The 20,232-nt window shown below is 42.2% G+C and overlaps 1 protein-coding gene across 17 annotated transcripts in view; it reads left to right on the top strand.

Moving 5' to 3' along the window:
• Window positions 1–20,232, top strand: part of LOC131418961 (ral guanine nucleotide dissociation stimulator-like) — a 267,073-nt gene that overhangs the window by 151,724 nt on the left and 95,117 nt on the right. For 3 of the 17 annotated variants that reach the window (XR_009223081.1, XR_009223080.1, XR_009223079.1), the window contains one exon: window positions 1,900–2,021. The exons of 3 other annotated variants lie outside the window; for them this stretch is intronic. The gene's annotated coding sequence lies outside the window, so the exon portion shown is untranslated. Of the gene's footprint in view, window positions 1–1,604; window positions 1,869–1,899; window positions 2,022–2,239; window positions 2,317–2,978; window positions 3,030–20,232 lie in introns of those variants that run through there. 11 more of the 17 variants (XR_009223092.1, XR_009223091.1, XR_009223087.1 and 8 more) reach the window with 9 other exon arrangements.

Here is a 20,232-nt window from a genome sequence, read left to right as displayed (position 1 = left end):
GATCTTCTTTCACATTTATCCTGGAAAAGCATACTTTCAGATCCAACCCATAATAGTTCATCATTTGCTCTAATACGAAAATCTCAACTTAATAAATAAAACCAAAACCATCCCTTATGTATGAATAAAGTTAGTGAACTTTACAGAGAAAAGAGCATATTTGCACAATCTCAATAAAGGAAACAGAAGAACTGAATGATGATCGAGTCTCAGTCAAGCTTATCTTTGAAAGCCAGTGAAGCCAGGATATCTTTTCAAGGATGTGTGTACAGCTGTCAGCCTTGGAAGATAGAAATAGTGGCCTCCTCTAGAGCAAAGGACAGGCTTGCTTACTGCCCAATATAATAGAAATAACACCCCTCCCTGGGGCAAAGGTCAGCAGACTTCCTGCCCATTATCAAAGATTTGAGTTCCTTAAGCTCTGAGTTCTTGCAACCCTCTGCATGTCACCTGGCCCACTGTGTATCACCCTGTAGGAAGTGGGATTTAGTGAACTGGTGCAAATGTTGATACTCTGGCCACTAGTATTGTTGTGTCATTAAGTCCTTTGTCTCTGACCCATGGGTCTAGTTTCTTTTGCCAGCATCTATAAGACCATGGTAAGCTGACTTATTAGCTTGCAGGTAAGGTAAAATATCATACCTTTCACGGTTCCTGACAAGCCCTTAATGTAACTAGTACTCTTAGGAACAGAGAGCTATCCAGAACAATATGTATGAATATTCTTCATCGAAGACTTCATGCAACCAAAACTTTAATAAGTCTCTCTGATCTCTTTTATTTCTACCCCAAGTAGAAGGAGAGGCACCAAACTATTACAGACCTAGGGCTTGTGCAAGCCACCTGGAGACCTAGTGACCAGAAACTTCCCATGGGGAGCAAAGACAGATGGGCATATTTCCAAAATGGACCCATATGCCTCCTTATCATCCAAAAGACAGTACATTATCTTAATTTATGATGATTTCATTCACTAAAATCTTGTGATGGGCCAAAGATGCACATCTAAGAAGAGTGAGACACATGGCAGTTGTAAGCAGATTAACACATTTGGTGAATATCAAACTCTGAACTAAACTTAGTGTTCTAATCTATTATAAGGTACAACAAATTTAATTAGGTCAATTAAATGATCTTTAATGGTATGCCTGATTATTACTCTGCAATAATGAACAAGAAACTCATGTAAATAACTATAATTGGTCTTACTTTAAAATATAATAGTCAAGACTGTTTGAGATAAGCTGGAGAGAAGGAAGGGGAGAAATAGATAAAAGTTAGCTGCTCTGAAGCCACTCTCAAGACCCCTGGATCTACATGTAACCCAGGAGATCGAGGCAGATAGCTATGTGCCTAGATCCTCCTGCACTGTGCTTCGCAGGGATGTCACGGAGCTGAAGCAGCTTCCTAAATCATGTTTACACGTCCATGTGTCCCATACCCCTGACCATGGGGATGAAACACCATTCAATCATCCCTTACACCCCTCTAATTAACAATTAGATTTCAGAATGATTGTATCATTACATGATAATTTATTCTTCAAACCTGTAGGATGCCAAGCTAAAAGAAAATCAAATTTCAATGGCTTCTTTTCTTTCAAGGACCAAGATGTTCTTTCACACTTGGAATCCGGATTAGAGGATAAATCCATCAAATCAATGGAAACAAGTTATGAAATGGACAGAGGGATATTTCATTCATATATACACAGTTTGTACTGTGGCAAAAATAGAGTTATATTTTAAAAAATTAGAATTTCTTGAAATTTTAGAGATTTTAAAGACTTTGTTCTGCTTATACTCCCTTTGGTTTACCAAATCAAACTCACTCTTTAATGGGCATTTCTAGCATTGAGTGCTAATAACAACAGCTTTTTTAAATTCTTATTTTTCCCAGGTCAAACACCAAGGGTAGAGGTCATCAAAAGATCAAGTCTAATCTACCTACGGGTGTGGCAGCCTTAACTATGGATGTTCAAGCCAGACATTGCCAGAAGAACTACATCTCTTCACCCATAGGTGAGTTTTTACTAGTAATCACAGAAACTTAGGGATATCAAAGGAAATTTTTTATTAAGAACCCAAGTTATAGATTCCTCTCTTAGGTTCATTACTTTGAATTTTTGACTCAAATCATATATATCGATTGGACCATGTTAAATTCTATGATCTTTAGAAGATGCAACCTACAGCTGAAGAGAAACAGATACAACATCAATATCTTATCCTCTCTGAAGCCAAACTGAGAGCCCCTGGAGTCAGAAGTTTCCAAGAAAAGAAAAAGTCATCCATCTTCGGAAGACAGACAGTAGAGGTTAGTCAAACATTCAACTTTAAATTGTTAACATGACTTGTTAGAATGTGATGGAGGACACCTTCTAAGTTTCATGATTTTTCTCCAGAATATTGAGATGGATGACCTTGAAGTCCAGTTTCCCATAAATGTATTTATTCCATGATAAAATTAATTTCCCTATAATTACCATGAAAATGTTACGTCATAGTCTCTGACTAAAAGGAAACAAAGCAAATTGAGCAGTTGAATAACAGTGTAATTAATTCTATACAAGGATCTTTACTGCAGCGTTATGTATAATAGTGAAACTGGATGTAATCCCATTTCTATCAAAGAAGAAGTAAACAGATTATGGTATTCCTGTTCTTTGGAATACCTCTAAAACATCTAAAATGGTAAGTTAGAATGATGTGCACTGATAAGGGGAGACGTCTATGATATATGATTTCGGAAACAGCAAATTGCAAAACGATGTAGTTATATAATTTATGTTAAAAAACTTTATGTGTATTTATAAATTCATAGGAAATTTCCAGAAGAATAAACCCCACCCTGTTAACAATAATGGCTTCTGAGTAGGGGAGTGAGTTTCAGGGAAGTGGATGAAAGGGGTGGGTTTCACTTTATATAGATCTGTGTACTTTGACTTTTTTTACAATATGTATTTCTTTCATAATTAGAAAAATGACTGATGTGACCATTTGGTGCAGGACAACAGTATTATGTTCACCAGTCTCTGTAACGTATGTTACTGCACAGCACAGACTGTAGGAGAAAGCCCAGAGGAGCAATGAAGACAAAGAAGACATGACACCTGCAAAAAGTCAGTGGAGTATTTCTACGTAACAAACCTTCCAGGTGAGTGACGGTCAGTATCTTCCACTGATCCAGCTCTCACAATAAACCTAGAACATGCTCAGGGTAAGCTGGAGGACTACGCCCCACTAGTCCATTCCCCGCCCAGGGCCTGTTTGTGCAGGGTGACTGCCATCAAGCAGACAATGGACTCAGGATGGAGCATGTGCCTTTGGGGAGGCTGGTAGAGAGGGACAAAGTGGAACACCAGCTAAGTGCACACACCTGAGAGGTGGAGTTCCAGGAGGAGACTCAAAATGTACCAAGAAACTGCGTGAAGGGAGCTACTCGACCTCTCTGAGCCTCAGTGTCCCCCCCTGTAAAATGAGGATCACAGGCCTACTTCACAGACCTGTTGGGGAAGATACATAAAAGTGCCTGTGACAGCCAGTGTCCACATTATTAACAAAGCCGTGCCCAGAGCATCCGGGGAGTTGTAGTCCTGTAGTCCTGCAAGCTCCCAGCCTGGAGCGGTTGAGAGACAAAAGCTCCCAGCATGCACAGCTAGGGGCCCCAACTCCCTCCTTGTCCCTCCACCCCTGGGCCCCACTCCTCTCCTTGTCCACCCCACCCTCTATCATGCCTCTTCTCTCTACCACGCCCACTCTCCATGCCCTGCCCAACGCCTGGAGTATGCGCAGCGTGGTTGGGCTGCATCCCTTGAGGCCGGGACTCAGGCAGGGGTGGGGCTCACCAGCCTGGCTGTTGCTGAGAATGCTTGCAGCCCTGGTGGAAGCTCCCTGGCCAGTATTTGAAATGTAAATTCAATATCTAAAATGGAAATACCGGGTGACTGGGATCCTGGAATTTGCCTTTTCAAGGCCACTTGTCCTACTATCCCCTCCATCCCTCCAGGCTGCCATGATCCTCCCTTTGGACTCCATGGTCAGGGTCGTTGCACAGATCCTCCCTTTGGACCCCGCCTGCCTGAAGGGCCTATACCTTGGTCAGGCATCTTAGAAGGACTGCTGTGAGCCATGTCATAAAAAGGAGAAAACATCACAGTGGACAGCCCCAATTCCTGCATATACAGATGGGAAACTTAGGTGCACTGGTAAGTGACTCCTAAGCCGCTTCAGGGGACCACACGCAAGCCCCTTCTCCGACGCTGCACACAGGCCTTGTTCACTGGACTTCCTTGGCCTCATTAACACAGGCAACAGCACTGAAACTTCCCGTTGTTCCTTCGCACAATGTCAGGGAAGTTTGTGTAGGAAGGTAATATGCAATTTCTGCTCTACTATAGGGCTGGCTCCTTGGGAACCAGTTTTAATATCTCTTTTTAAATATACCCTCAGAATCACAAAATAATTAAGCAAAATAATTTGTTGCTCTTGGGGGTTATAGCGATAATTCTCTTGAGTCGTTTTTCCATTTAGCTTCTCTGATTGACTCCAAATACTACAGCACCACACCCTTCTAGACTGGTGGATGTGCAGCTCCACTTCTTTGCAAGGAGGACACACAATAGCAGAATATCCATGGCCCAAATTTCTGGAGCATCAGTATTACTACAAGATTTGGAAGAAGCTAAGTTAGGTCATTTCCAAGGTAAGGAATTAAAAACTTAAAACTAAGATGAGGTGGGAAAGTCATATACCATTAATAGTTGTCAGTAATCTGTGCCTGAAATGTCAGACTTTCTCTGAGAAAGAACTCTGAGACTCTACTTCCCATTGTTTTAAATAGGAAAAATTAGAAGACATAGCAAATCTATTGAAAAATCCTACCAATTTCCTAAGTCACGTTATGGCACCTACACATAAGTTATGAACATCATTGCTCCTCGTTTTCTTCCTCATTCAACCCAGTCCCACAGGTCTTGAGTGCATGCTGTGAACACTGCACTGTGCTAGATGTCAAGGCCTTGGTGAGCATCATTGTGGGGGTGGACGTTGATGGAAAAAGATTGCATCATAAAAATTCAAAGCCATGCCACTTGCCAAATTGAGGCAAAAATGGAAAGACCTAGGATGCCAAGGAAGGGTGAGGGCATTAATAGATACTTGGGAGTATTAAAATCCATCTGATGATGTCATGAGTGAACGTGTTCCACTTTAAAACAAAACACTGCTGTTGTTCTCAGATATTGAGTTAGTATCTTTGTGCAAATATGCAGGATTTAAAGTGTTTATTGATGTATAACATGCATACAGAAATATATGCAGACGTCATCCGTGTAAACCTCAAAGAATTATTACAAAGTGAACACACTTGTGTGACCAAGAACTAGCACCAGCTTCATTCAGGCCCCAACAATCCCTTTCTCCCTCCTTCCTCCCCAAAGGTAACCAATACCTTACCAGCAAACACTGTATATCGAGTTTGTCTTCTTATACAAGTGTTTTATTACAGGACAATTTAAACAATATACAAAATAAAGAAAATAGCATAGTAGGCCCGTCACCCAACTTCAACAACTACTAATCATCTGCCTTTTATGTTTTATCCAGACTCCATCCCATTCTCACCTCACTGTATTATTCTTTTAGTCCTTTTTGTATGTGTTGGGGGGTAAGATGTACACACACTGAAAGGCACAAATCTCAATCGTACAGTTTTGGCAAATAAACATGCCCATATAACCTTCACCCCTTTAAGAATAAAGTATTGCCATCACCCCCAGAAAACTCTTTCCTGTTCCATCCCAGGCAATTTTTTCCTTCCCCCGAGGCAACCACTGTTCTGGTTTTTTCACCATAGGTTCATCTTGGCAGAAATCAGCCCACGTGTATTGTTTTCTGTCTAGCTTGCATCCCTCGGCACGAGGTAGATGAGACTCACCCAGCACGTGTGTGTCAGCATTTGCTCCTCAGCACGGCTGAGGGCGTTCTGCTCTGTGGATGCCCCAAAGTGGGCTCGTCTTCCTCCTGGGGACGTGCAGGTCATCTCCTGTGAACATTCTTGTACAAACACTTTTTGTATGCTGTTTAATTCCTTTATTAACATTTAAGTGACACAGCTTTGCAGTTTTTAGTGGTTGATCCAGATTACAATATGCATCTTTAACATATCACAGCTGTCCTAGACTTAATAGTGCACCAGTTTAAGCAATGTAAAATATGGAAGACTTGCTACAGAACAGTTCCATTTATCTCTGTCTGTCCTTTGTGTTATGTTGTCATAAATTTTACATCTACCCATATTATAAATCCCACAATACAGTGTTATGATTTTTCTTTAAATAGTCATAGGTCTTTTAAAGAAGTTAAGAGAAAAATGTTTAGTATTGGGAGGGAAATGTTTTGAGGATCTGCAAATGTACTGTTTCTTCTCTAAGTTTCACTCACAGTTTTTGCATTCATCAGTCAGTCTTGCCTACAGTAATTATTACTGTGGTGTTCTAGTGGCGATTTGCTATTTCATGCTATCCAGCAGCGTTTATTATTTGGAATTCTGTGAGGAATATTGCCCCCCTCCCTCTCCCTGCCTTCTACCTGTCTTTCTCTCTTTCTCTCATTCTTCCCACCCCCCCTTTTTCTTTCTTACTTTCTTATTTAATCTTCTTTATATCAGTATAGACTCATGGATATTTATTTTATTCTCTGGGTAATAATCCAATGCTACCATTATTTATTTTGTTGCTCCCAGTTTTCCAGCTTGAGCCATTGGGAAGTCTTTAAGATTGATTCCTTTTGACACATCTCCTCATTTTCTGTGTTTTTTTTGAAAGCACTTTCCTACTTTCTGGCAATACAAGAAGCTCCAGGCTCATATTTTATTTCCCCTCCCCAGATCTAGAATTAGCCATTTCTCCAAGAAAACCTGGTTCTTTTTATTGGAGAATGATATTTAGAAACCAAAATCTGGGAGCTAGGTGTGCCCATTGATACTAGGGTGTCACTGCTTCTAGACCCTCTCAGCAGAGCTTGGAAATGTATGAATGAATATAAACTCAGGTATACACATCTACCTATCGATATATCAATCTATCAATCTATCTATCTATCTGGATAGATATATTAAAAGAGACATGGATTCATATTGATACTTCCAACTCCAATCCAGCACCACAGAGTTTATTCCAGCATTCTCCTTTTGTTTATTTGTAACTTCTTTCACCAACAGTGAGAAACTTAACTCCAGTTAGCTACAATATGTTTACTAATGTGTCAAGTAGTTTCAGAATCGCTGATCCATACCCTTACGAAAAACAAATTTACCACCTAGAGTACAGTGTTTCTGTACAGTACTTTAGTTTTACAGTATCCCATCAAAACACTGTCTTCCAAAGTTATTTAGGTCAGGACCTTTCATCCCTACCCCTTCTGTGTGGTTATGTCACATGCTTGTAATACAGTGAGGTTCATTTGTCACTGCATTCCATCTGAGTTCCCCAGCATCCTGATTGATTTTTAAAATTTGCAGAGTAAAATTCACTCTATGTGGTGTACAGTTCTGTGGGTTTTGACAACTTTATGGTCATGTATCCACGTCCACGGTACCACATAGAGCTGTTTCTTTCACTCCCAAAATTCTCTCATACTGTCTTTTTGTAGTCAACCCCTTCCCCCATTCCATCCCTTGGCAACCACTGATCATTTTCCATCTCTGTAATGCTGTCTTTTCTAGAAAGTCATATAAATGGAATCATATACTATATAGCCTTTTGAATCTGGCTTCCTTCACTTAGAGATATGCATCCAAGATTCATCCATGTTGTTGTGTGAATCAAGAGTTCATCCTTTTTATTGCCCAGTAGTATTCTAATGTACTGATGCACCACAGTTTCTTTTCCATTCACCTGACGAAGGACATTTAGTTTGTTGCTGGCTTTTCACAATTATGAATAAAATGGCTATGAAGATTCATGCAAAGATTTTTGTTTAAACATTAGTTTTCAATTTGCTTCAGTAAATCTCTAGGAGTGGGATATCTGAGTCATATAATAAGTGTATGTTTAACTTTATAAGAACCTGCTAAACTGTTTTCCGAATACAACTATCATGCTGCATTCCCAGTTCTAGTTGCTCCTAGTCCTCACCAGCACTTGGTATTTGCAATTTTATTTTTTATTTTAGCCACCTAATAGGTGTGTGGTACCTTATTGTGGCTTCTGCTTCCTTTTGAAAGTGAGTTCTGCTAAATACAGATCCTGTGTTTACTTTTGGGTTTTCTTTCTGCACTTGAGAGATGTCATTTTGTTGTTGATTTGTCTCTTTTGTTTTTGATAATATATCATCCATCATTCATATTATTTCTCCCTGTATGTAATGTCTTCCCCTGTATATGTGTATTTCCCTGACTGCTTTCAAGATTTTCTTTTTATCTTTGGATTTTAGCAGCTTGACTATCATGTGCCTAGGTATGGTTTTATTTTGTATTTTATTTTGTGGGTTTCCTGACTTTCTTGGATCTAAAATTTTAGATTTTTCACGAAATTTTGGAAGTTTTATGCTATTACTCATTGATTTTCCTTTCTGCTTCATTTAATTTTTTGTCTCTCCCCTCTCTGATGAGGACTCACTCATCTCTCAGGTCTTAAGGCACTCTTCATTTTTCTCAAAACTTTTATGTTCTTTTCTTCAGACTGGATCATTTCTATTGCTCTATCTTCATGTTTCTTCTAATGTTTCTAATCTACCGGTAAACTCAAAAATATTTTCTGTATTTCACCTTCCTATTTGGTTCTTTTTTGTAATTTCCATTTCTCTGCTGAGTTTCTATATCTGTTCATTCATTATGAGAATATTTTTCTTTACCACCATGATCATCTATATAAAAGCTGCTTTCTCATCCTTGTCTGCTAATTGCAACACCTTGGGAATAGTTTCTACTGCCCACTTTTGGTCGTATATGGATTATATTTTCCTATTTCTTCAAATCTCATGATTTTTTAAATTATGTACTGGAAACCATGGATGATAGTTATAGAGACTCTGGATTCTATTGTATCCCTTTGAAGAGTGTTGTTATTTTTCTAGCAGGGAGTTAACTTGGCTGGACTGAAACTCCAATCCTATCTCCTTTACAACGGGCATAGCTGAAATCCTCATTCAGTTCTTTCATCTTCCAACTGCTGTTTTTACACTAGGCCCTCTGAGGCCTACCCTGCATGTGTGTTGTTCAAAGATCTGCCAATTTGGTGTGTGTGTGGGGCAGACTTTCATACATATTTTAAGATTTTCCTCTTTGTGGTTCCCTCCCTTCCAGAATTTCTCCCCCAACTTTCCAGCTACTCTGCCAGCCCCAAAATACATCCTCTAACATTACAAGTAATACTATAGTTTTTCCCCTGTCTGGGCCATGTACAGATTTTGGAATGCTTTGAGGTAAAACACTCAAGCTTGCAAATATATCCTGGTAAAATTCCCATGATTCAAGGGAAGACGCCCCCTCTGTTCTGCTTGCCTTTGGAAGAGATTTATGCATACATACATATACACATTTATTGTATGTGTATTACATATAGATACATGATTCTATATAAATATATATAATATTTCGTGCAGATTTTATCATTGTTATCTGTGACAGTGTTAGTTCAACAAGCTACTCCACTATTACTGGAAGCTAGACCTCGGTTTTGTTTCTTTTTTGCTTTTTATATAAATGGAATTATAAAATATATAGCCTTTTGAATATAATTTCTTTTATACAGCATTATGGTTGTGATATTCATCCATGTTATTGCATGTAGCTAGTGTTTGTTCATTTGTTGAAAATAATTAATGTTGTTAAATGGTCATAAAACATGCATAACATGAAATTAACCACTTTATCCATTTTTAAGTGTACAGTTCAGTGACATTCAGTACATTCACATAACTGTGTAGTGATAACCTCCAACCATCCACAGATCTATTTTCACCTTCTGCTGAAACTCTGTGCCCATTAAGCAACAACTCCCTGTTGTCCCTCCCTCTTGCCCCTGGGAACCACCATTCTCCTTTCTATTCCTATGAATTTGACTACTCTAAGTACGTTATATGAGTGGAATCATACAGTATTTTTCCTTTTGTGTCTGGCTTTACTTCACTTAGCGTAAAGTCCTCAAGGTTCATCCATGTCATAGCATGTGTCAGAATTCCATCCTTTTTAAGGGTGAATGGTATTCCACTGTGTTTTACACCACAATTTTTGTCAACTTATCCGTTTATGGACACCTGGCCTGCTTCCAGCTTCTGCTTATTTTGAATAACGCTGTTAAGAACACGGGTGTATGTATATGTCTTTATATATGTGTTCAGTTCTTTTGGGTTTATACCCATAAGTGGTGTTCTGAGATTCATTTTTTCACGTGTGAGAGGGTTCCCCACACCTCCAACAAGCTATTCTTGGAATGCCAGCTGGTTGTCAGGTAATTCAACTCAATTTGATGCTGTCAACCCAGAGATACATCAGATTCCACAGTTTAAGGGCTCAGTCCTATAAGACTGCACACCCACCCAACCTCACCTCAACTTCAGATGCCAGTTACAAGCCCAGGCTGTTACCTGTACTTCTGACTGAGTGACTGTAAACCAGAGAGTCCCACAACATCCTCCTTGGGTTTGATTAATTTGCTAGAGTGGCTCACAAAACTCAGAGAAACATTTACTAGATCACCAGTTTATTATAAAAAGATATAACTCAAGAACAGCCTGATGGAAGTGGTTCAGAGGGAAAGGTATGGAGGAGGGGCACAGAGCTTTCATGCAATCTCCAGGTGCACCACTCTCCAAGCACTCCTTGTCATTGCCAATCTGGAAGCTCTCTGAAACTCATTCTATTGGGATTTTTATGGAGGCTCTCTCACGTAGGCATGATCAATTATTAACTCAGTTTCTAGCCTCTCTCCCCTCTCTGGAGGATAAGGGATAGGACTAAAAATTCCAAGCTTCTAATCGGGGCTTGGTCTTTCTGGTGACCAGCCCCCATCCAGGAGCCATCCAGGAGCCCACCCAGAGTTGCCTCAATAGAACAAATGATTCTCCTAGTGTTCTTATCACTTAGGAAATTACAAGGGTTTTAGGAGCTCTGTGTCAGGGATGGGGTCAAAGACAAATATTAGAACAAGAGATGTTCCTAGTGTTCTTATCATTTAGGAAATTACAAGGATTTTAGGAGCTCTGTGCCAGGAACTGGAGACAGAGATCCATAAATGTATTTTCTGTTATTTCAGAACCCATAGGTAGAATTTCTAGATCATATGGTAATTCTATTTTTCATTTTTGTAGGAACTGCCATACTGTTTTCCACAGTTTTATATTCTCACCATCCAAGCACAAGGGTTCCAATTTTTCAAAATCCTTGCCAACACTTGTTATTTTCTGATTTTGTGATAGTAAAACTATTCTAATGTGTGTGAAGAGGTATCTCAATGTGGTTTTATTTTGCATTTTCCTGATACTTAGTGATGTTGAGCATCTTTTCACGTGTTTACTGGTCATTTTATGTCTTTGGAGAAATGTCTATTCAAGTCCTTTGTGCATTTTTAAATTGGGTTGTTTTTTTATTGTTGAGTTGTGGGAGTTCTTTATATATTCTAGATATTAATCCCTTATCAGATATGTGATTTGCAAATATTTTCAACCATTCTGTGGGTTGCCTTTTTACTTTGTTAATAGTATCTTGTGATACACAAAACTTTTGCGTTTTGATGAAGTCCAATTTGTTGTTTTTTTTTGTTACTTATGTCTTTGGTGTCATATTAAAGAAATCATTGTTGGCAATGGCATTTGGACCCAATGACATGCAGCTTTTACCCTGTGTTTTCTTCTAAGGATTTTATAGCTTCAGCTCTAATATTAGATCTTTGATCCATTTTGAGTTAATTTTTGTATATGGTGTAAGGTAAGGGTCCAATCTCATTCTTTTGCATGTGGTCATCTAGTTTTCCCATCACTATTTGTTGAAAAACTTATCCTTTCTCCAATGAATGGTCTTTGCACTCTTGTCAAAAATCATTTGACCATATATGCAAAGGTTTATTTCTGGGCTCTCTATACTATTTCATTAGTATATTGTGTGTATTTATGCCAGTACCACACTGTTTTGATTACTTTGTAGTAAGTTTTGAAATCAGGAAGTGTGACTTCTCTAAATTGTTCTTCTTTTTCTACATTCTTTTGGCTATTTAGGGTCCTTGAGAGTCCATATGAATTTTAGGATAGATTTTTCTATTTGTGCAAAAAACATCATTGGAATATTTACCTCCTTGAGTAAGTTGATTCTTAAGTATTTTTCTCTTTTTGATGATATTGTAAATAAAAATGTAAAGTTTTTAAATTTCTTTTTCAGATTACTTATTATTAATGTATAGAAGAACAACTAATTTTTTCATGTTGATTTTGTGTTCCACTACTCTACAGAATTTATCAGTTCTAAAAATTTTTTTGTGGAATTTTTAGGGGTTTCAACATATAAGATATTACTTGTAAACAAATATAGTATTACTTCTTCCTTTCCAATTTGGATGCTATTGCTTTCTTTTTCTTGCCTAATTGCTTTGGCTAGAACATCTAATACCATGTTGAATAGAAATGGTGACAGTGGGCATTCTTGCCTTTTTCCTGATCTTAGAAGAAAAGCTTTCAGTCTTTCTCCCTTGAATACGATGTTCTCTGTGTATTTCTATATCTGGCTTTTATTATGTTGAAGTAGCTTCCTTTTACTCTGAGAGTTTTCTAGTGTTTTTAACATGAAAACATGTTTAGTTTTGTCAAGTCTTTTTCTGCATCCATTGAGATGATCCTGTGTTTTTTTCCCTCATTCTGTTAATGTGCTTTATTACATTGATTCATTTTCATATATTGAAACATCCTTGTATTCCAGAAATAAATCCCACTTAAAAATGATGTATAATCCTTTTAATATGCTGCTGAATCTGGTTAGTTATTATTTTATTGAGGATTTTTGTATCAATATTCATCGAAGATACTGACTTGTAGTTTTCTTTTCTCTTAGTGTCTTTGGCTTTCATATCAAGGTAGTGCTAACTCCATAGGATGACTTTAGAAGTATTCTCTCCTCTTCAACTTTTTGAAAGAGTTTGAAAAGAATTGGTGGTAGTTAATTTAAAAAAGGCTTTGGGCGCACAAATAAATTCAGCATAAAATAAATACAAATAAATATTTTTTTAAAATGTGAAAAGGACTTTTTCTTAAAAAAAAAATAAAAATTAAGCAAGTACATCCCTTATCACTTTATTTCTAAAAGGGTTTTTTAACCTAATAGTAAGCAGAAACAAATCGTTGAAATTAAAATGACTCAAGTCTTAATTTCCTTCATTGCAAATTTTCTGACAGAAGTATATGGTGCCATCATGTATGACATCTTTTATGAAAAAGTGGTCATTTTTTGTGGTATTTGAGAATATTATGAATTTCCCCAGTGGCCTTTGACAATACTCTGATATGCAAAGTTATCGTTTCAACATTTACGTCTTATTATTGTCCGTACCAAATTAACAAATTCTGTCAGGTGCTAATTAATCAACTACTTTTCATATGATTCAGGTTCTCCGCCACCAACTTCCATAACCATCAGGATATTCTACAACTTCTGCAAGAGTAACAATTTTACCTTACACTGTATTTGTCTCATGTGGTTTAAAACATCCAGAAATCATTGATAAACTGACCCTGCCCAAACTAAAGCATGGTGAGTTATAAAAGATGGTTGCTGTTAAGTGGGGAGGGATTGCAGGTTGAACTTAATTTTATAAGTGGTCAATTTATTACAATATATTGTTCTATTATCTATTTCACTTCTTTTTTTAAAAAAGTGATATTTGAGGGCACTTAGATAATAAAAAGTTGAGAAGATAACGAACTGATATACTCTGTAAGCTTGAAATGTTTTCAAGCATAAGATACAATAAGAACTAAAACTAAGAAATGGCAGAGAAAATAGAGATAAGAGGATGAAATTGCAAAACTGAATCTATAATAATATCTCAATGGCTAGCGCTGTGGTGCCAAGAAGGTGGTGAAGTCAAAGAATTCGTAAAGATGATAATAGACTGCAAAGAAAAAAGACTGAAATTTTTGTAGAGAGAATTTTTACAGATGTTGGATTCCCAAGGGGAAGGGGAGGGAAATCCCAACTCACCAGGTCTCGGGATGACGCGGGCCCACAGACACAGAAGACCGAACTTGATGCAAACGCAAGAGGTTTATTGAACGGAGCTCCGGGTCGACTCGTGTCTCTCGCAGGAGACAGAGGGGTCGACCCCGAGCCTTAGGGGGCAAGTTCTTTTATAGGATTTGGGAGCATAAAGCGGGAAAAGGTTGGCGCGGTTTTACATGATTGGTTAATTCAAAACATTCAGACAGTTACATTTTATGGCGCGAATTGCTACGGCGCGAAACAGCTATCAAGGTGCACACACATGTCCCCATCTGGCCCCCCTCCACCCCGACCCTCCCAAACTTATCCCTCTGTAGCACTCCCTTGTTCTCAATTTTCTCTGAACAGTTTAGGGTGAGTCTTCCGCGAACAGAGTCAGTTGGGATCGATAGACTCTATTCATAGAAGACTCGCCCCAACTGCCCCTTAAGGTGTTAACATATTAAATTTTTAACATAATTTACATTCTTCATTCCCCACTTCTTCTTTTGTCCCTAGTTCTAATCTTAGAACTTAGTTTTCGGTGTCTACTATTAGTGGCTCATGGCGTGGGAGAGCTTGGTAATGGCGTTGGAGCATCATAGCATGCACTGCATTGACTCTTTTTCTTATGAAAGCAGTAATTCTATTGAAAACACACGGTCCAAAAACCAAAAGTAGAAAAAGAATTAACAAAGGCCCTGCTAGGGAGGATAGTAAGGACGTCACCCAGGGGGACTTAGTGAACCAGGATTCAAACCAGCTTTGTTGGGCCTCCCTGCTTCGCTGCCTCATGTCCAATCTCTTCTTTAATTTTTGCATTGAATCTCGGACTACTCCTGTGTGATCTGCATAGAAACAGCAGTCTTCTTTAAGAGCTGCACAGAGCCCTCCCTCCCTTAAAAACAACAGATCTAATCCCCTTCTATTCTGGAGCACTACTTCAGACAGGGAGGTGAGGGACTCTTCTAGCTTAGAGATGGACTGCTCTAAAGTCCTGAGGTCTTCATCTATAGCATTGCTCAGGGCAGTTAATCCTCTCTCCCCTGCAACTAAGGCTGCAGTGCCGGTTCCTACGCCCGCGGCAACTCCCAGTCCCAGGAGCACAGCTAGGGTGAGGGATATTGGTTCTCTTTTCCTTAGTATAGATTTCTGATCAAACTCATCTTCGAAACTATTGGCAGTATGATAGTAAATTCTAGGCACTAACTGCACAAGCACGCAAAAATAGGGGTATGCCTTTAGTTTACCCTTGCGATGGGGGGAGTGGCATCCTCCGGCTTGTTTTGCCCCCCCCTCGTCGACCCATGAAATCCCAGTCGGGGGTTCCTATAGCCAGTTTACAAAGGTCAGGGTGTAAGTCTGGCCACCATGTCCAAGGGGAAGCAGTTTTTTGGATTGACCAGGTTATATCTCCTACCTGGGAGACGACTTGCCACGTGAGCAGTTGAGGAGCGTGGGGGTTAGGATTGGACGGTCTGTCTGCCGTCCCCACGACGCAAACGCAGCTTAAGAGGGTTATCAGTCTTTTCCACCTTCCAAAGATCTGCTGCATTCTGGGGTGCCTTCTTCACGTGTGTGGCGTGAACCCAAGAAGTTATACCGTCCACCTTGACTGCTGTGGGTGTAGTGAGGAGCACCACGTAGGGCCCCTTCCAACGTGGTTCTAGCGACCCCGTCCGATGTCGTCTCACAAGGACAGAGTCCCCAACCTGGAACTGGTGCGGTATGAGCAGATCACCAGGCTGGTAAGCCTCTTTTAGCTGGTTCCAGATGTCGCGCCTGACAGCCTCGAGTGCTTTCAAGCGGGCTGACAAAGGTATAGAAGGTACAATGTCAGGGTCATGTATCCCTATTTGTGCCAAAGGGGGAGGGGTTCCATAGAGGATCTCAAAGGGTGTAAGTTTTAAGGGTCCCTGTGGGGTGTTCCGGACGCGGAACAGGGCAAAGGGCAGGAGGGCTGTCCAGTCACTACCGCCGGTCTCCATAGACAATTTAGTTAGGGTCTCTTTAATTGTTCTATTCATCCTCTCTACCTGGCCTGAACTCTGGGGTCTATAAGCACAATGTAATTTCCAATTGATCCCCAGTTGACTGGCCAGTCCCTGACTTACCTGGGCAACGAATGCAGGACCGTTGTCAGATCCAATTACCTTTGGGATCCCGAATCTCGGGAGGATTTCTTCCAATATCTTCTTGGCTACTACAGAGGCAGTCTCTTTTCGGGTGGGGAAAGCCTCTACCCATCCCGAGAAGGTATCTACAAATACTAGAAGATATTTATTTCCATACCGGGCCGGTCTGATTTCAGTAAAGTCTATCTCCCAAAAGGCTCCTGGCCTATTTCCCCGGAGTCTGTGTCCCGTGCTGCATTTGGAAACTGCAGCGTTTGTGAGAGCGCAGGCTCTACAATTTTTATAAACTTCTTCAGCCGTTTTTTTCAAATCTGGTACCTGGTACGGGGAGGCCTGGATAATTTCAATTAGTTTCTGAGGGCTCAAGTGGGTTAGCCGGTGTAGATGTGATAGATATTCTCGCCCTTCTGCAACGGAAAGGACTTTCTCTTTTTTAGTTAGTTCCCCACCGGAGGCAGCTTTGCTGACCTTAGCTCCCTGGAGAGCCAGGACCATAGGTCCTAGTGCCGCCCGCTTGGCTAGGCGGTTCCCTTGAGCTATGGGGTCGGTGCCTTTCTGATGACCTGGGCCACAGTCTTATTTTCAGCTAACCTTAACGCCTGTGTCAGGGCGATAAGCTCAGCCTTTTGTGCAGAAGTCCCTTCCGGCAAGCGGCTTGCCCACAGAGTCTTTTTCCCGTCTACCACAGCCGCCCCAGCCATCCTCTTACCTTCTGCCATGAAGCTGCTGCCGTCGGTGTACCAATTAGGGGCTCCAGCCCATGGCTCATCTGGCAGATCGGGTCGGGTCCCCGTTTCTGATGCTAAGATGTCGCCGCATTGGTGAACAGGTACTTCATCATCTGCTTCGGGCAGTAGTGTGGCCGGGTTTAAGATGGCCGGTGGGGCGAAGGTAATTCTCTCAGTTAGGAGCAGACTTTGGTAGTGAGTCATCCGGGCGTTAGTCAGATCCATCGATCTGGAGGCTGTCTGATAATGCTCTCCAAGGCATGGGGGGCTACTATGGTTATCAGTTGGCCCAGAGTTAGCTTATCTGCATCTTTTACCAGCTGGGCAGTGGCGGCAATCGCCCTTAAGCAGGAAGGCCATCCACTGGCTACCGGATCCAGTTTTTTTGATAGATATGCGACTGGGCGCTTCCAGGGCCCAAGGGCTTGAGTTAGGACTCCCCGGGCGATTCCCTTTCTTTCATCTACATACAAGGTGAAGGGCTTGGTCAAATCTGGTAGGGCCAACGCGGGTGCCTCTAATAATGCCCGTTTTAGAGTCTCAAAAGCCTTCTGGTGCTCTAGAGTCCAGACAAAGTTCCCACTTTCCTTAGTCAATGGGTACAGTGGAGCAGCCAGGGTAGCAAACCCTGGGATCCACAACCGGCAGAAACCGGCCGTCCCCAGGAATTCCCTTACCTGGCGAGCGGAGGTTGGGGCCGGGATCTGAGTCACAGTCTTTTTCCGGGCGTCGGTTAACCACTTTTGGCCGTCTTTTAGTGTGTAGCCTAAGTAGACTACTTTCTCCTGGCACAATTGTGCCTTCTTCTTTGACGTCCGGTACCCCAACTCACCCAACTCGGCCAGGAGGCGCTTGGTTCCTTCCTCACAGTCTCCCGGGGTTTCCGCCGCCAACAGTAGATCATCTACATACTGTAAAAGAGTCACTTGAGGGTTTTTAACCCTATTGTCAGTCAAATCCCTGTGGAGGGCCTCATCGAACAGGGTGGGGGAGTTTTTAAACCCTTGAGGCAGTCTTGTCCAAGTCAGTTGTCCAGCGATCCCCATATCAGGGTCGCGCCACTCAAAAGCAAAAAGTAATTGGCTCTTTGGGTGCAGCCGCAGACAGAAGAATGCATCTTTCAGGTCCAGGACAGTATACCATTTCCGTGATGGGGGGAGGGAGCTGAGTAGGCTATATGGGTTTGGCACAGTAGGGTGTAAGTCCTGCACTCTCTTGTTCACTTCCCTCAAATCCTGGACCGGCCTATAATCAGCAGTTCCAGGCTTTTTTTACAGGCAGGAGAGGGGTGTTCCAAGGAGACTGGCAAGGAACCAGGCATTCTCTTGCCCAGTGTCCTCTCTCCTTACAATAGGCACATTGGTCCTTGTCTTAGGGCTGTCGTCTGCGCGAGCCTGGTCGTGGGGCGTTGCCCAGGTTCCCTGACTGCCTATGATCTGGCCCTGTCGCCTTTATCACTGCGGCCAGTATTTTGGTCAGTTTCTTCTCTTGTCTCCTATCTCTCTTATCTTCCCTCTCTTCAGCCTCCCTTCTCTCTCTCTCTCGCTTTTCCTCCTCACTCTCTCTTTTATGATACACCTTTTCAGCCTCCTTTACCACATCCCGCAAGTCGTAGTCCTGCAGCCCTTCTAGCCTTTGTAATCTCCTTTTTATATCTGGGGCAGACTGTCCAATAAAGGCCATAATGACAGAGGCCTTTTGCCCTTCCGAGGATGGGTCGAAGGGCGTATACCTGCGGTAAGCCTCCATCAATCGTTCTAGGAAAACGGAGGGAGGTTCAGTGGGCCCCTGCTGGATCTCTCTTACCTTAGCCAAATTGGTGGGCCGCCTTGCGGCCCCTTGGAGACCCGCCACTAGAGCCCGGCGATAAACGGACAGCGCCTCCCTACCTTCAGCCGTGTTATAGTCCCAATTGGGCCGGTTGTGCGGAAACCCTTCTTCCGCCTCAGCTATCGTTGCCGGCTGCCCGTTGGTGCCTCGGATATTCTTTCTTGCTTCCTGTGTGATTCTTTCTCTCTCCTCCGTGGTAAAGAGTGCCTGTAAGAGCTGTTGACAATCATCCCAAGTGGGCTGATGGGAAAACATTAGGGACTCTATCAGGGCGGTTAATCCGGCGGGGTTTTCTGAAAAGGGGGAATGGTTATTTTTCCAGTTATACAGGTCTGAGGAAGAGAAAGGCCAGTACTGGAGGGGTGACAGCTGGTTGGGCCCCGCAGGAGCTCCATACTCTCTTAGCGGGAGCGCCACCGTGGTATCAGGCCCGTCCGGAGTGGCTCCGCGGCGGCTTCGGGTTCCAGCGGAGGGACCCGAGCCAGTCGCCCTCCGTCCTGATTGCGATCCTGGAGCGGGGGAGGGGTAAGGGGGAGGCGAGAAAGGGGGCCATTCGGGAGGAGGGTCAATCTCAGGGTAGACCTCGGGGGGGGGCCAAAGGGGTCTCCGACTCCGCTGTTCGAGTTGATTTCGATTTTTGCCGTGTCTCCGCATCCTGCAGCGCCAGGACTCGGGGGCTTAGTTTTTCTGCTTTTACCCATGGCTTAACCCACGGGAGTGGGTTCTGCACCAGATCCTGCCACACTGTAATATATGGTCGTTGGTCAGGATGGGACCCCGGTCTCTCCTGGAAAACAATAGCCCTCACCGCGAGGATAATAGTTAGATTAAACGTCCCCTCAGGGGGCCAACCCACATTGAGGGAGGGCCACTCAGAGGTGCAAAAAGTCTGCCAGCGCCCTTTCTTTATTTCTACCAATAAGTCGTGCGCTCTCGCTCGCACTTCAGTCTAGTGGTCTAGGGTCAAGGAAAGGGGGGTCGTCACAGTCTGTCCCATCCCGTCAAAGGAAGTCCACGTAACGAACAAAAACAGAACAATAAACACTAAAGACACACTAAAACACAGACAACCCTGCCCGGAAGGCGTCTCTATAAGCCAGCCGAAGGCGGCTTCAGACGGGAGGGGTTTCCGAGTCCTCCCCGGGAAAAGGTATCGCTCCTTTTCCCACCTGGAAGGGGGGTTGGTCAGGCTTTCCTGACTCCCCTTATCCCTTGGGGCGTCCCCCAGGGTTGCAGCCTGCAGTCCCTAGCACGTCTGCCACTGCAGCCGTTCGGTCCTCACGGCCCGAAGCGGCGGCTGCCCGATACTGAAACCAAAACAATAAAACAATACTTTGCGGCGCCGCACACACTCA

This window comes from Diceros bicornis, chromosome 20 (assembly GCF_020826845.1).
Source record: "Diceros bicornis minor isolate mBicDic1 chromosome 20, mDicBic1.mat.cur, whole genome shotgun sequence".
NCBI classification, from domain to species: Eukaryota; Metazoa; Chordata; class Mammalia; order Perissodactyla; family Rhinocerotidae; genus Diceros; species Diceros bicornis.
Note: the sequence above shows the minus strand (reverse complement) of the source record. Positions and strands in the feature narration are given on the sequence as shown.